Source organism: Armigeres subalbatus, chromosome 2 (genome assembly GCF_024139115.2).
Source record: "Armigeres subalbatus isolate Guangzhou_Male chromosome 2, GZ_Asu_2, whole genome shotgun sequence".
Lineage (NCBI taxonomy): Eukaryota > Metazoa > Arthropoda > Insecta > Diptera > Culicidae > Armigeres > Armigeres subalbatus.
Genome location: NC_085140.1, coordinates 299,356,595 through 299,374,669, shown reverse-complemented (window position 1 = coordinate 299,374,669; position 18,075 = coordinate 299,356,595). Strand labels below are relative to the sequence as shown.

Sequence of the window (18,075 nt, the reverse complement as noted above, 5' to 3'; positions counted from 1 at the left end):
CAGGCAGTCCTTCAGTGGGAAGGTTGCCACTGTCGAGGCTAATATTCCGTGACCGAACAGATACTTCCTGAATTGTTTTTAATGATTCTTGTTCGAGGTAGATTTGATTTCGGTTTGTGTCGGTTTGATGAGAAGATTTTGCCAAGGAATGGTATGCAACGCGATTATTTATCCAAAATAGTTGATGTGAGAAATTTGGACATATTATGTATCTTAAAGGCATGGTCGAGTCGTCCTACGTCCACTTAGCGGTTATGTCACAGAATTACCACCGTTCGTTTTGCACATAATCTTGAAGATTTTAGTTGAAATTTGAGTAAAACGACACAAGAATTCTTGCAGGAAAATTACGAAAATGGGTGTTAAAATGTAAATTGGCGAATTCCTTCATGAACTCCTAGACAAACTTGTCACAAGAATTTAAGAAGGACTTCACAAATTCCGAACTAATATTTGTTGGAGTTTGTGTTAATTGTTCTATAAAATTCACAAGAAGTTTCTGCTATTTTTTTATTTTTGTTTCTTGATACAAATTCAAATACAGTCAAACCTCCATGAGTCGATATTGAAGGACCATAGACTCATAGAAATATCGAGATGTGGAATGGAAAAATTCATGTAAAGCTCTTTGGAGGGACCATCACAGTAACTCAGAAAATTTTTTTAAAGTGTGGAATAATTTGCTTCCATGAGTCGATATTGAGTCATAGAACATCGACTCATGGAGGTTTAACTGTAAATGAGATTATGTTCAATTAATTGTGGTAATCAAAATATTTCACGTATAGGAAAAGTCAGTTCTGGGTCGAGCGGATTTTGCGCAGAATTGATTTCATGTCGCGCGGAAATGGCGGATTTCATTTAGTCGGCGCGGATTTGGCGCGGAAAATATTCAGATCTCCGTAACAACCCTGCAAATCAATATCTGTGGTTACGGATAAAAGTGATGCTAATCTCATACAATAGTCCAGGCTTATTGCTGTTCCAGAGATAACTTTCTTTTACGATTCAACATATTAATTACGCAGCGTCACTTCATACTTCCACTGAGCTGATTTGCATGGCATTCTACGATGACAAAACAAATATCATGATTTTGTTTCAGTGTTTTGAAAATTCTCAAGCTGGCGGTAGATCTTTGATAGTGCGGAAGAACTTTGGAATCCGCAAAATGGAAAATTTTGAAAGATCCGCAATACCACCTACGAATTTGTGCGAATTGCTCAATGCTAATGTGGTATGATATTATAAGCATATAAGTGCCTAACAGATGAGTGAGTTTTTGTGCATACAGACTACATCGCCTCAATGTGGGTACGACGATGAATTTGATGAATGAATGTTCAGTGTATATGTTTATTTGTCTGTGGTACTATATTTGGTTTTACGTTTATGTCGAGTGGTCGTGTCTTGTACAACTCCATTTTTTTTCCATTTTTTTACCTTATTAGGTTATTTTTTATTAGATTTATTAGGTTTTATTAGGACCACAAAGCCGTCTATATGAAACAGAATTTTACCAATTTCAGGGAGTTCACAATACATAAATTAGTCAATAGGTACAATTGTCTATAAAGATAGAATTTATAGAACGAATAATGCTTACCTACCTCACTTGTTTTTAATATCGCTGCTGGAATCCACCTGCTGGGCGTTATTGAACATCATTTGTTGTTGCTGTTGTTGTTGTTGTTGTTGTTGCTGTTCGCCACTGCAGCCGCCTGCTGGCCTGTTGGACTGATAATCCGCTGATTCATACCGTTTCCGGGCTGCATTTGGACCAGACATCCGAACACGCTTGCAGCATTGTGATCAATACCACCATTGTGCTTGCTGTGCTGCTGTTGTTGTTGTTGTTGCTGCTGTGCTGCTCGTTGATTGTTGGTTATAATCGAATGTGAATAATTGAGAATAGGAAAACTCAGAAACAATGCAATAATTAGAACACTCACGTTTGTTTGCTGTTGTTGGTTTTGTTGTTGATTTTGATGTGAAGTAGAATAAAAATTAAATAAGCGTAACAATATATCACGACTTACAATGAGGATACTTACATTCGCCTGTTGTTGTTGGTTCTGTTGAGCTTGTTGCTGCAGAAAACATAAAATTGGATTAGTAAACCATGAATACACAACTGCTTCAAAGGGACATTAATCCAAATAAAATACTTTTATGGGTAGGTGAAAATATACCTAAAAATTTTTTACTTCACCTATAAGATAAACGACTACGTTCTCCTGTGATTCATTTATGAATAAAGCAGATCTAATAAGTAAAGCCCTCAACTAGGTATAATGTTGGGGTAATTATGGGTCAAGTTTTAAGAAAGTATTATCGCAGGTGTCGGTCCAGCCGTGCGGTAAGACGCGCGCTACAAAGCAAGACCATGCTGAGGGTGGCTGTTGATTCCGGTGCCGGTCTAGGAATTTTCGGATTGGAATGTCTGACTTCCCTGGGCATAAAAGTATCATCGTGTTAGCCCATGATATACAAATGCAAAATGGTAACCTGGCTTAGAAACCTGCAGTTAATAATTGTGGAAGTACTTAATGAACACTAAGCTGCGAGGCGGCTCTGTCCAGTGTAGGGATGTAATGCCAATAAGAAGAAGAAGATCATCGCAGGTGTCAATAAAAGTGTGGGGTTTTGCTTATTGCTTTGTGTATGTTTATGAAGGAATATGAATGCTGCAAGATTTATGTATGGGCGTGTTACTCACATTAGCTTGCTGCTGTTGTTGTTCGCTGCTGGCGTTTGCTTTCACCCTTGTCATCTTGGTCCTCCGGTTAAAATTCACGTTTCGGGTACGGAATAGGGTAACCAGCAAAACGTCTGTGGGCATCGGGTCCTCCGAGAAATGGATCTTGATGGCCTGTTCCAGTAATACGTTTATTTGGATCCATCAGCAACAGCTTCTGCAACAGATGGAAAGTTGCTGTCCGGCTTAATTTGTGCCGTTCCATATATTTCCCAAAGAGCAGTTTTGCAACTGAAAGGAGTAATTAGAATGCGCTTGTGATTGAAAAGATGAATTATACTTGGACCGCTTGAAGTCTTTCGTCAAAGGTGATGTCTGCATTTTCTGATATCCTCCAATCCTTATCCTGTGGAAAGCCCATCACGTTGAAGATCCCATCCAGTTGATCGTGATGATATGGATTAGTTTTATATCTTCCTGCCGACAATGGAATATTGGTTCGAAGTCAACAGTTCCGCAAAGATGCATCCAATTGCCCAAATATCAATCGCCTTTGTGTAATGCCGGGCGCCAAGCAGCAACTCTGGAGCACGATGAATGTGACCACGACGGTCTAAACTGCTATGGCTTAATGGGGATTAAACAACGAGCGAAACCCATATCAGCAATCTTGACACGACCACGCTCGTACCTTCATCACCAAGATATTGGCAGGTTTCTGAAAAAACAAAATTGATCAGATATGTTTCAAATAGCCTTTCATTCATCAGCTAACCAGATCTCTGTGTAGAACCCACATTGTGCAAATAATGGATGCCATCCAATATTTGATAGAGTAAGCTTTGACCATTCCTTTCGGAACCATAACGGGCTTCTAGTTTTTGCCGCTCGATGGAATTTGATAATATGCCAAAATCATGCTCAGCGTAATCGAACAGTAACCAAACTTTTCTGTCTGTATGCGACAAAACACTCGAATCAGGTTGATCACGTTAGTGTTTCAACTCTCGAAGTAACTGGCAAACAAACGAGTATGCTATTAGCAATTAAGTCAACAAGGAGTAAAATAACGTCAAATCATCCATGTTAAATTCACAAAGTACACTTCCAACCTCGGATCGATCTCAGCCGACTTACCGCAATCTCCGACAAGCCGATTGACAACCGTTCCCTCGATTTGTTTAAGCGTAGTCTTTAGTGTCGTTGCTTTCTTTTCGGTGGGCCTTGTATACGTCTCGTACGTGCCCTCCAACCTAACCTTCGTACTCAAACAAGTCTTCCACCTTAGCTCGTTCCTGTTGGGTTTTCATCTTGAACTCGTAATCCATCATAACAGCGTTGCTCTATCTTAGCAGCAGCCAACGAAACGATTGTTTTTTTGAGAAAGTTTTTTCTATTAACACTCGGATTCATGAGACCAAACACTTATCGTGCGGCTTCACATATAGTAACTATGAAATGTATAAACAACAAAAACTCAAAACACAATTTTAAAACAATATACAGCTTTCTTGATAAATTATTTAATTTGAAAAAACTTTCAGGAGTGGAGATTATTCCTACTTTCGAACAGAGATTGGTAAAAAAAATTGTTGCAAGCTATGTTCTGGCTTCTGGAGATCAAAACGCTCGTCCGGCTGAACTCAAATTTGGGCAGTTTAACTCAAAATCGTAAAACTGGCTCAAGACAAAATTGAGTTAAGGCCATCGAACTCAATTTTGAGTAACGGAGGAAGATATTTTTTTTGAGTTGCTTCAACTCAAATATAAAATTGATTATAGGATTTTGAGTTTGTCAAATCGAGAAAACCAATCTTGTTCAGTTAAAAGATAATTAATTTGAAAACAGAGTACATTTATTATCAAATATAAATTGAAATAAAACAATAGTTTCTAAATATAATAAATTCTTTCTAAATATTATAAAATAATTCAACGATCCTAAAATGGTTGTTGAGCGGTGGTTGTAATGAGAGAGTAATGATGCGGCAAGAAAAGAGCATTGGCTAAGAAGCATAAATTAGTAGGATCTAATCGTGGACCTCTGCCCAAACCTCCTTCATATCTGCTGTTATAGCAGGATGTCGTAATAGCGGTCACTGATGCTGACATATTTGACGAAGTGTCAAAGGCGGCGACAAAATCCCGGAAATGTTTCACATTTTTCTAGTGATCTGTGAATGTTTTGAAAATATGAAAAAAATTGCTGCTTAGTATTTATTAAGCACTTCCACAGTTATAAACAGCGACGTTTCTAAGCCAAGTTACCATTTTTGCATTCGTAAGAGGCTAACACGATGGTACTTTTATGCCCAGGTCGAGAGAAAATTTCCTAGACCGAACCGAGAATCGGACCGGTCACCTTCAGCATCGTCTTGCTCTGTAGACCTCGTTATAGGCGAGCATCTTAGGAAATCAGAAGTCCATTGTATAGATCCAAAATAGTAAAATAGATAATATATGTTCCTGTGTCAAATAGTTGTGCTTCAGTTGCCTATAGGTTGGGTCGTTGTTTCAAGATGTTAATGCTGCAATGAGAAAGAGTTAAACATGCAAATTTATTGAGACTTTAGGTTATTAAATCAGAAAGTTACGTGAAATTCTATCAGTGACCGTTGAACTTCTTGAAATTTCACTGTGAACTCATTTTCTAGTTCTGCTTGATTTATTCAGAAGAGTCAAACCAACTCAAAATAATTCTCAGTTACTCAGAGTTTGACGTCTCTGAAGAAGTTATTATTTTGAGTTAAGGCGACTCAAAATTGAGTTCACAGCCGGACGAGCGTGAAAATTTAATTCAAGCTAAATTTTTCATAACGACGTATGTAAAAAAGTAAACAAAACGGGGTTTTAATACACCGTGACAATCACACGCGCTTTATTTATATAATCGCGAAGTCAAGCAAAAGTCTTCACACAAACAATGACAGTTCTTTGTGGTTTTTACAGAGAGCAACAGAGAGGAGGAGATGGCGGCCATGTTTCACTCATACTCTGACAGATAGCAATGGGATTTCCATAAGAGGAAAGAGCAGAATTTGCTTCGACTTCGCGAATACGTATCGATTTTACTGATTTCAGATCTTAAAATTCTTTGATTCAATCTTTTGGAATCGACGTATGTAAAAATTTTTATTTTGAAGTCTCACGTTACCACAGAGAACAGACATGGAGGCTCGAACAAAATTTCTTGCAAAACATGTGTAAACAAACACACCGAACCGCAACGCCATCGACGTCGACATTGAACTCACAATCTCATTTTGACAACATGATGGCGCTGGTATGCTCTTGCATGCATAACGACACCAGCGCACGGTGGCATTTTTGATGACGCAGCGCTGATTATGCAGGATAACGGCGACATTCAAAGTTATTTCAAAATGAACAGTAAAAGTTATCACAACATGGCGAGTGCAGCTTCAACGTCTGTTCTCTGTGCTGTTACATACGTCGCTTTAACTTATGCATATGTTCCCATGGAACTAAGAGTGTCCTATGTACCAAAAAGCAAAACAAAACAAAACTGCAGTTGCGTCAATCGCACTATGGAAAACGACCAATGTACACCGACGTACGTGCAGCATACCGGTGTATGTATAATTTTATCGTTTTTCACAGTGAATTTGAATGAACTGAGCTTTGCTTGAATCACGCCATTACGTGTCATCTAATGATGCATGCCACGGAAAAAGTATTGAAAAAGATTTAGTTTATTGCGCTTTTTGCACTTTATAAGAGTACTGCGAGATTTTTTTTCTCACAGTCTTTTCTCACACTCAATACACTCAAAAAGTTTGATTTCCGTGTATATATTTGTGTGAGTGCTCAATCTGAAAACAAATAGACATCAAATCATGGCGGTACGGAAAAGTTCTGAATTACATATTCGGAAGCTTATCTCAATTTTTGAATATACTCGATTAAGTTGAAAACGGAATAGGGACTAGCGAAGTTGGATTTTCTCGCAATCCGTAAGTTAAACCTAACTTCGCTAGTGGCGCGCTAGTCTAATTAGGGCCCAAGAGTAGCGCACTACTAGAAGTTAGGTTTAACGACGGATTGCAGAAAAGCCAACTTCTATCCACCATTTCGTTTTCAACTGACTACGATATTTTCCAAAATGTATCTATCATACAGACTCGAGCTTTTCCGTATCATACTTCAATCAGATTTTAATTACATTTTGTCTAGAATTTATTATAAGCATTTTAAAATGATCTTCCTATGCTGTGCTGTAGGATCTGTCAAAGTTAACACCGTCGTGCGTCTTCTTCTTATTTTTACTTGGATTCGTCTATTTACCCAGGAAACAATTTGTTAGATGTTAGGCTCCGTTAGATTGTTAGATATGCTACCTTTCAAAACATAACCATTTTCATGCTTTTATGCTGATACTGTTTCTTTGTTTTTTTCTCCAGTTCTTTTCGTTTCAATAACGAAACGGCACAGCGAGGTTTGCAGTAAATAATAAAAAACAAAGGAAAAATACAGAGCACAATTTGCGGAATAAAAATCGCGTGTTTCGTGTTGTACGTTCCTTTAAGGATTATTTTCAAAATAGCGTTTTGTGCTGATCCGAGCGGAGAACTGGTAGTACGACGTCCGCGGAAGATTGCCATCTACTAAGACTGCTGAAACAGATCGTGTCACCGATTCGTCATCTTCTGCGGCTTCGTCTAGTTCTCCAACGCAAAATAATCCAACCGCTACAACAAAAAGGTAAGGAAACGCTATCCAGCTTATTAGGGTGACTTTCATATAGCCACTCAGAATTGACTCATTGACTAGGGACATCCACCCCAGTGAGAAAGAACCTGCATCTGAGGATGGAAATGACATGGTGGAAAACAAGCCCAGCTATGGCAGTGACGACATCAACAATAGCATCCAAAGTAACGAAGCGACAATGAAGACATCAAAGGATTCCTGTGGATTTCTTTCGGAGATGCAAAACATTGCCAAACGGAAATCCATCAGAACATTATTATGTCGGATGAAGGTACGTTAATTTAAATATGTTTTGTTTTTTTAAATGTGCCTTTGAAAATGATTGAATCGGATTGATTTAACTCTATAATACTTCGATTCCTACCTAATACCTAAACGTTTCTTTTTTATCGACAGGATGTGATTGGAAATAACGTGCACCTCCACGGCGGAATTATATGCATTGTGTGAAAATTACCTGGAGAACCTCACGGAACAGACGAACAGAATGAGTGGAAGGAACGTTTAGCATCGTACGAACAAAAAACTCGAAAGGGCGCGTTACTAAGAACTGTGGAAAAATACACCGAACAGTTGCTGGAACGGTGGGAAACAGCCGCTAGTCCGATAAAGTGATGAAGAGAGAATAGAGAAGGCGTGGATGCTCCAAGATGCTTACCTGAATCATTTCATCATCAAGCAGAACTATCCGGTGTGATAAGATATTATAATGTCTAATTCGGAACGAGAGAGAGACCTATTCGGAGATAATAGAGTTCAACAACCATCATCCCTCATATGTATATCTCCGGCCTGCTACGGATGCCGAACATGACAAGGACTTGCCTGCAAGGTATCCTCTGCAACATATTTTGCAATCTATCATCACAGATAAAAGTACAAGAACAACTAAAGAAACCGCATTTACGAGCTATTGTACGTGGAAGAAATCGCCCGGTATGAACAAATAGCTCAGTTCAATCTCACCACTAGACAACAATAGCAATTATCATATGTTGAACCAGTATGGCTACCAGCATAGCCAAATATTCCCATTCGGCTGAATGTTCACTCATAAAACTTGGAGGAGATGTGTCGGCAGCGATTTGTACATCAAGGATTTTCTGTATCCATGGGTTGAGGTCATTGAGGTAGGCTTGGAAGAGGCCACTGCTTGTCTACTACAAACGATGTTGCCACGGTCAACAGCATTGTGCAGAAACAATGTCTAATCGATCTGAACATCAGTATGCGCAACTTTCGATGACCAACGGTGGATGATGTTCTGAAACATCGCATCGTTGTTGTAACGCTGAACATTTTGACTGGATTAGCGTCCCTGGAGATATGACGAAAGGACACATTACCACATATCGAGCATACGAAGCTATCACCAAGTTCAGTAATTATTCTACGATCAAAACTTGATTGCATCAGGTGCGAACCTGGTTCCACTGATATTTTTACAACACGCGTAAGGATGTGCAGGACAAAATTATGGCTTTACAACTAACTCGGAAGTGTACAAGTAATCGAGAGGGTAAAAATGGCCCAGCTGGGGAGAAATTAACAGAGAAGCATAGAAATAATGACACCATATGCAGATAAGTTTTCCGTATTCGATCGAAGTTGAAACAGCAATTCGATACCGTATCGCATCCGGTGTACGGATTACGGGACATATAGCCCGATGTCCACGTAGTCGTTTTCAACGCTGCGTGCACAAGTTAAAGGACGCAGATGTGCATCGGGAAAAGCGGTAACGCAGCGTCGCCGCACCGATGCACACCTGCGTTTCTCAACGACGCACGCAGCGTTGAAAACGCTACGAGATCGGCCCTAAGGATAATTCATGTAAGTTTCTTCTGCATATGCAAATTCATGATATTTATATTGAATTTTGTCTCCAGGATTTGCATCACTACCCTTTTCCAGTCCAGTCCATGCCAGTCGGAGTCGCAGAAGAGAACGCAGGTACACATGATTCGAACAAAAGTACCATCTAAGAGCCGATGCCCAAGTAGCATTTTTTCGACGCCATGTGCACGCAGTGTTAAAATAACGCAGGTGTGCATCGGCGCGATGACGCTGCGTTACCGCTACCTGCGTCGATTTACCGCCGTGTGCACTCTGTGTCGAAAAGACGCTACGTGGGTATCGAGCGAGCACATAGGATACGTTTGCGTTGCGTTTGACATTTCCAGGGAAACTGTCAAACGCAACGCAAACTATCCTATATTACGGCTCTTAAGCTATATTCTATAGCATTTAGCTGCGCGTTTTAACATACATAGAAAATTGATTCCCAAATTTTGTTAATTTTAATTTTTTAAATTTATCGGGAGTTCCTTCAGGAATTGCTCCGGGAATTCTTTCAGGAATTCCTTCGGGAATCTATTCAATAAGATTTAAACTAACTCCTTCGAGAAATCCTCCGGAAACTCTATGGAAATTCCTACAGAATTCCTCCGGATTTCCATCAAAACCAGAAATTTATTTATTTAACGAGATTTAAACTAATTCCTTAGGAATTCCTCGGGGTTCCTCGAATTCCTTCGTAAATCATCCGAAATCCTTCAGGAATTGCTTGGGCAGTTTTCTCAGGAATTGCTCCAAAAGTCCTTCTGGAATAACCCCAGAAACTCATTTGAGAATTCCTTCAGGAGTTCCTTTGAAAATTCATTCAGGTGTTTCCAGCAATTTCTCTGGGAATTCTCTAAAAGTTTCTGTGGGATTCCACAGAAAGTTCAGCAGAATTACTCCAGGTGTTCCTGGGAATTCCTCCACCAGTTCCTCTGAAAATTGATCCAAAATGTCCTCTGGGAATTCTACCAAAAATCATCTGGGAATTCTCTCAGGAGTTCCTCTGGAATTCAACCAAAATTCATCTGGGAATTCCTTCAGCAGTTCATTTGGGAATTCTTCCAGCATTTACTTTGGGAGTAGCTCAGTTTTCTGGAATTGCTCCAAAAGTGGAATAGCTCAAACAATCCCAGAAACTCATCTGGAGTTCATCCAGGAGTTCCTCTAGAAATTCAATTAGAATTCCTGCAGAAATTTCTCTGGAAATGTTTCTGAATTCCTCGAGAATCTTCTGGGTTTCTGAATTCAACCAGAAATTATATGAGAATTCTTCCAGGAGTTCCTCTGAAATTCCTCCAGGTGTTTCTCTAGAAATCCATATGGAAAAATCATATGAGAATTCCTCCCAGTTCCTCTGGGAATTGCTCCAAAGTTCCTCTGGAATTCCTTCAGGATTTCCGGAATAATTCAGAAACTAATTAGGAATTACTCCTGCAGTTCCTCTGAAAGTTCATTCAGGTATTTCTCCAACAATTTCTCGGGAGTTCCTCCAAGAGATTCTATGAAATCCACCAGAAATTCATCTGGAATTCCTTCAGGAGTTCTCCTGGAATTCATCAGGAGATCCTTGGGAGATGCTCAAATCCTTCCACTGAGATTTGCTTCAAAAATGTTCCAGGGTTTCTAAGAACTCCATCAGAAATTTATCTGTGAATTTCTCCGGTGTTCCTCTGGGAACTCCTCCAGCAGTTCCTCTGGGAACTGTTCCAAAAGTTCCTCTGAGAGTTCACCAAAATTCATCTGGGAATTTCTCCAGCAGTTTCTCTGGGATTGCTCAAAAGTTTTCTAGGAATTCTTTCAGGACTCCTCTGTGAATAACCCCAGAAGCCCCAGCTAATTCCTGTAGGAACTTCGAAGTAATTCTGGAGGAACTTCCGAAGATTCCTTCGAGTTCCTCAGCCTTCGAGTCTTCCAGGAATCTTCGAAGCTCCTCCAGAATTCTTCGGAAGTTCCTCAGAACTTCCTCAGGAATTCCTTCAGGTTCCTCCTGAAATTCCTTCGAAGCTTCCTGAAATTCCGTCGGAAGTTTCTCCAGAAATTCCTTCAGAAGTTCCTCCTGAAATTCCTTCGGAAGTTCTCCTGAAATTCCTTCGGAAGTTCCTCAGGAATTCCTTCGGAAGTTCCTCCAGGAATTCCTTCGGTAGCTCCTCCAGGAATTCCTTCGGAGTTCCTCCAGGAATTTCTTCGGAAGTTCCTCAGAAATTCCTTCGAAAGTTCCTGCAGGAATTCCTCCGGAAGTTCCTCCTGGAATTTCTCCAAGAATTCATCCGGAAGTTTTGTCCGGAAATGATCAAGAAATTGCTTCAGGTAATTCCTCCGGAAGTTTCTCTAGAAATTCTCCGGAAGTTCATCCAGGAATTCCTTCGGAAGTTCCTCCAGGAATTCCTTCGAAGTTCCTCCAGGAATTCTTCGAAGTTTCTCGAATTCTTCGGAAGTTCCTCAGGAATTCCTTCGGAAGTTCCTCCAGGAATTCCTTCGAAGTTCCTCCAGGAATCTTCGAATTCCTCGGAATTCCTTCGGAAGTTCTCAGGAAATTCGAAGTTCCTCCAGGAATTCCTTCGGAAGTTCTCAGGAATTCTTCAGTTCCTCCAGAATTCCTTCGGAAGTTCCTCCTGAAATTCCTTCGAAGTTCCTCCTGAAATTCCTTCGAAGTTTCTCTCGAAGTTCCTCTGAAATTCTTCGGAAGTTCCTCCTGAAATTCCTTCAAGTTCCTCCAGGATTCCTTGAAGTTCCTCCAGGAATTCATTCGGAAGTTCCTCCAGGAATTCTTCGGAAGTCTTCCAGGAATTCCTTCGAAGTTCCTCCAGGAATTCCTTCGGAAGTTCCTCCAGGAATTCTTCGGAAGTCTCCAGAAATTCCTTCGAAAGTTCCTCCAGGAATTCCTCCAGCATTTCCTCCAGGAATTCCTCCGAAGTCTCCAGGAATTCCTTCGAAGTTTCCTGATTCTCCAAGAATTCATCCGGAGTTTTGTCCGGAAATGATCAAGAAATTGCTTCAGGTAATTCCTCCGGAAGTTTCTCTAGAAATTCCTCGGAAGTTCATCCAGGAATTCCTTCGGAAGATCCTCCAGGAATTCCTTCGAAGTTCCTCCGGAATTCCTCTGAAAGTTCCTCCAGGAATTCCTTCGGAAGGAATTAAGAGTTCCGAAGAATTCTAGAGGAACTTCCGAAGGAATTCCTGAGGAACTTCGAAGAAACTCAGCGGAACTTCCGGATGAATTCGAAGGATCTTCCAGAGGAATACCTGGATGAACTTCGAGGATTTTTGAGAACTCCGGAGGAATTACCTGAAGCAATTTCTTGATCATATCCAAAATCTTCCGGATGAATTCTTGAGAAATTCAGGAATTAGATGAATTCTGAACTTCGAAGGAATTCCGAGAAACTTCCAAAGGAATTCCTGGAGGACTTTCAAAGAATTCCTGGAAGAACTTCCAAGGAATGCCTGGAGGAACTTTGCGACCTGGAGGAACTTCCGAAGGAATTCCTGAGAAATTTTCGAAGAATTCCCGGAGGAATTCAGCGAATTCCTGAGGAACTTCCAGAATTCCTGGAGAATTTTCGAAGGAATTCTGAAGGAATTCCTGAGGAACTTCCGAGGAATTGAGAACTCCGAAGGAATTCTGGAGGAACTTCCGAAGAAATTCTGGAGGAACTTCGAATGAATTCCTGGAGGAACTTTCGAAGGAGTTCCGGAGGAACTTCCGAATGAATTCCTGGAAGAATTTCAAAGGAATTCCTGGAGGACTCTGAAGGAATTCTGGAGGAACTTCAAGGAATTCCTGAGGAACTTCGAAGAATTCCTGGAGGAACTTCCGAGGAATTCCTGGAGGAACTCGAATGGAATTCCTGGAGAACTTCCGAAGGAATTCGGAACTGGAATGAATTCCTGAGAACTGAGAATTCCTGAGGAATGAATGGAATTCCTGAGGAACTTCCGAAGGAATTCTGGAGGAACTTCGAGGACCGGGAACTCGAGGAATTCCTGGAGAACTTCGAGGAATTCCTGGGAACTTCAGGAATTTGAGGAACTTCCGAGATCTGAGAACTTCCGGAGGAATCCTGGAGGAACTTCCGGAGGAATCCGAGGAACTTCTGAGACTGGAGACTGAGGAATTCCGGGGAACTCGGAGGAATTCCTGGAGGAACTTCCGGAGGAATTCCTGGAGGAACTTCGGATAATTCCTGGAGGAACTCGGAGGAATTCCTGGAGAACTTCCGGAGGATTCCGGAGAATTCGAGAAATTCTGGAGGAACTTCCGGAGAAATTCCTGGAGGAACTTCCGGAGGAATTCCTAGGAACTTCGGAGGAATTCCTGGAAGAACTCGGAGGAATTTGAGGAACTTCGAGGAATTCTGGAGAACTTCGAGGACATTGAGGAATCAGAATTCCTGGAGAATTCTAGGTTAGGAACTCCTGAGCAACTTCTTCACCATTCTCAAGGAAGTTTCTCAGGAATCCTTCGAAGTTCTCCAGGAATTCCTTCGGAATTCCTCCAGAATCATCTGAAGTTCCTCCTGGAATTTCTCCAAGAATTCATCCGGAAGTTTTGTCCGGAAATGGTCAAGAAATTGTCAGGTAATTTCTCCGGAAGTTCCTCTAGAAATTCCTCCGGAAGTTCATCCAGGATCCTCCGGAAGATCCTTCAGGAATTCATCAGGAAGTTCCGCTGGAGTTTCTCAAGCATTTATCCGGGTTTCTTCCGGAATGGTAAAGAAGTTGCTCCAGAAAGTTCCTCCAGGATTTTTTGTCTTTATTTAGAGACTCAGCCGGCTGGCTCGTCTCGTCCTCCAGGAATTCTCCGGAAGTTCTCTAGGAATCCCGGAAGATCCTGCAGAATTCCTCCATGAATTCCCCGAAGTTCCTCCAGGAATTCTTTCGAGTTGCTCGAGGAATACCTCCGGTTGCCCAGTAGAACTCTGGAGGAACTCACAGAGGAATTACTGGAAGAATATTCGAGTAACGGCTGGAGGATTTTTTTTTGATGAACTACTGAAGAAATTCAAAGACTCAAGGAGGAATTCCATGAGCAGCTCTTGGAGGAATTTTAAAGAATTCTAAAATGAAGGCTGGGGAATTCCCAAATGAATTTTATGTATTTATTTACCAACGTCTCGAAAGAATTAAAAACTATTTCAAGACTGCACCTTAACCTAGAGCCTTAATCCTCATTTTAAAATACATGTTAGACATATTAAAATCAAATACGTTACTAATACTGTTCAACGAACGAAGGCATTGATCAAATGGGTTGTTGTAACCATACACGGTTTTGCGGCGTCTGATGAATAGTTCTGTTCTCCAGGAACTATTCCGGAAGTAGCTTGGAGGAATTTTCAGATGAATTTCTCAAAGAATTCTCAAAGGAACTTTACGAAACTAACAATATAGGAACTCCTGGAAGAATTTTCAGATAAATTTCTGGAGAAATTCCCAGAATAACCCTTAGAATTCCAGAAACTTGGCGGAACTTCCAGTGAAACTTCTGGAATAATTTTCAGAATAACTGTTAGAATTCCTGAGAGGAACTCTTGAGGAATTTCTCGAAGAAACTCCTAAGGAATTCCCAATGAGACTCATGGAGGATTTTCCTGTGCAACTTTTGGAGAAGGTTCAGGTGGTTTAGAGAAACTCATGGAGGAATTCCATATGAATTTCTGGAGGAATTCCTGAATACATTTATTGGAACTCCTGGAGGAAATTGAGAGTAACTCCTAAACGAATTCTCAGAGGAAATGCTGGAGATTTGTTGAGGAACTCCTAGAGAATCTCCTAAGGAACTCCAGAAGGAATCTGAGAAAGGATTCCGGAATCACCAAATGAATTCCTGGATGCATCTCCGAAATAATTCTTGAAGGAATCTGAAGGAACTCCTGAAGGATTTTTTTCCTCGAAGGATTTCCTGAATGAATTCTCGAAGGATTTCTGGAGGAATCTCCGAATATTTCGGAGGTATCTCAGGATCTCCTGGGTAAATCTTAGATGGAACTCATGTAGGAATCTCCGCTCTGAAGGATTCCGATGGAACTTCTGGAGGAATCTCAAAGAATTCCTGCAGGAATCTTCGAAGGAACTTTTGCAGGATTCTCGAGGGAACTCCTGAGGAATCTTCGAAGGAACTCTTGGAGGAATTCCGAGAATCCTGGAGGAATCTCGGAAGGAACTGCTGTAGGAATCTCTGATGGAACTCCTGCGTTTGTCTTCGAAATAAGTCCTGCATGAATCTCAGAAGGAACTCCTGCAGGAATCTAGGTAATTTCGAAGGAACTCTTGGAGCATCTCTGAGAACTGCTGTAACAATCTTCAAGGAACTCCAAGAAAATCTCCCAATCTGCAGTGGATTCCTGTGGGATCATCTCCGAAAAATCTTGGATGAATCACCGAAAGAACTTCTGTGGGATCATCTCGAAAGAATTCTTGAAGGAATCTTCGAGGAACTACTGCAGGTTTCTCCGAAGGTACTCCTGCAGTTCGAACTGGGCGCCATGTTCATTGAGATCCACCAGAGTGCACGAATGAGATTCGGTAGGAAATGACCCAGTCTCACTCCTGTATGGGACTGGGCTTCAAGATTACAGCCCCAGAGCGAACAGCTAGATCTGTACTACGGTCCCCGACAGGGCCAGTCAGTGGAAACACCCAGCTGGGGCTATCCATCACCGCCGTCGGTCATCACCAAACAACCGAAGGGAACGCAGAGCTTTCAAACTTCGTTCTAGTACTAGAAAACGCACGCTAGAGAGTTTTGCCGAAAAGGTGCACTCGTTCTACCCAAGCGCCAACCGACGCATGTCAGCCGGAACCGGTGTCACCATGTCGCAATCACACCAAAGGTTGCACAGCGGTTCCGATCACACCTGCCATGAGTCGAATATGCAGACCACCAAACACTCGGAGACACGCACTATTCGGTCTAGCCATAATCCGACCTTGACCAAGCAGCTCCCATTGCCGGCGGCATGCGACGCTGACGACGAACCTCCACCGCCATCACGCACACCGATACGGTCCATCGATTGGATTGGATTACTCCACCGATACGGAAGCCATGATCGGACCGCGGCCTACTACTACTACAACATCCGGCCATGCGTTTGACCGCCAGTCATCGATCTTTACCAGTTAATATCGAACTTGGCTGCGACGAGTACCCAACAATTCTGTTATCTGCAACAAATGAGCCTCGCGACATCCTAGATCAGAAGTGAGTACATCAGTTCTCTTGTTCCGCCGCAAAAAAATTACGTAGCGAACAACCTCTTCAGCAGTCGGTGGGCCACTGGACGGGCGACCTAACCGGATCCGGTGGTACCTACATATCTGCATGTCTTCACTGGCGGTACGGTCTAGTCCTCGCAACACATCGGGCCGTTCGTTGCCCAGTGTCCGGCGTATGCGATAGCTCCTGGAACTGACTCAAGCTGGTCCGGGTGGCGCCAGGATCGGCAATGGAACCCTCACCGGCTATCGATCCCGGCATCTACACCGAGCACAACACTTCCCCACCCACCACTCGATCGACATCAACTCGGCCGAGATACAAGCCCAGCTATTGCCAGGTGAGATGGAACTTGAACAAATTAGTAAATAACTGTGAAATAATTATTTGTTTTGCTTTTCTTCTATATCAGTGGTTGACGCAATCGAATGTCCGGAATTCGTGGATCCATCTGCTTGCCGGTCGTGGACTACGGGCCATGTCTGAACCGTCTCAAGCGCAGCAACGATGATCCGAGATTTGTATCGACCGGGTCCGTAGGGTCTCCGGAGCCATGTGCTGACCGTCTGCAGGAAAAAATGACGGAAACCTTTCAGCTCCCAAGTACTCACCTGCCCATCTAAAGGGATCCTCGAGATCTTCGCCAGCGCTTGACCGCCAGTTTGTGACGAGTACCTAGCAATTCTGCTATTTGCGGACAAATGCGAGCCTACGCGACGTCCTAAATCGGAAGCTAGTGCATCGGTTTCTTGTTCCGCCGAAACATTGCGGCGTCTTAAAACACGAAAACATCTTCAGCAGCCGGTGGCACACTGGACCTGCATAACTCAACCGGTGCAGGTGGTACCTGCATGTCTTCACTGCCGGTACGGTCTATGTCCTCACCTCGGTCCTCGCAACATATTGGGCCGTCGTCAATTCGTTCGCCAAGTGTCCGGCGTATGCGATAGCTGCTGAAACTGACTAGCTAGTCGGGTGGCGCAATAGAATGGCAATGGCAGCCCTCACCGGCCATCAGATCCCGGCACCTACATCGAGCACAATATCCCTGCACCCACCATCCGATCGACATCAACCGGCCGAGTATACTAGGTCAAGTGAATAAGACAGGTGAGACGGACCTTGTTAGCAAATTAGTAACTGTGAAATAATTATTTATTCTGCTTTTCTTCTAACAGTGGTTCACGCAATCGAATGTCCGGAGTGTGAATCCTTCTGCTTGCCGGTCGTGGACTACGGGCTATGTCTGAACCGTCTCAAGCGCAGCAACCGATGATCCGAGATTTATATTGCGTACTGGAATGCGATTTATCCGCAAGGCACGTACGGTAGTGCGATCAGAAATTTACAGTTCAACTGGGATGAATCCTTTGAGCTGGATTAAGGTTTGCAACAAAGATGGATGTCCTGGTGTATTCGTGGGATCCTCAATATCGACACAAGCTGTTATAGAGTGCACTTTCACTCACTACTCTCCTGCGGCAATTCGTGGAGAGCCTGCTTACTACCTGCAACCTGCACCGGAGCGGATCTTGGCCTCGACAGCACGAATGTTTTGTCGATAATTCCAGGCATTGTAAAAAAT

General features: G+C 42.3%; 1 pseudogene; it reads right to left on the bottom strand.

Moving 5' to 3' along the window:
• Positions 1 to 1,621: 1,621 nt before the first annotated feature.
• Positions 1,622 to 16,597, bottom strand: LOC134209822 (cyclin-dependent kinase 8-like; annotated as a pseudogene).
• Positions 16,598 to 18,075: the final 1,478 nt, after the last annotated feature.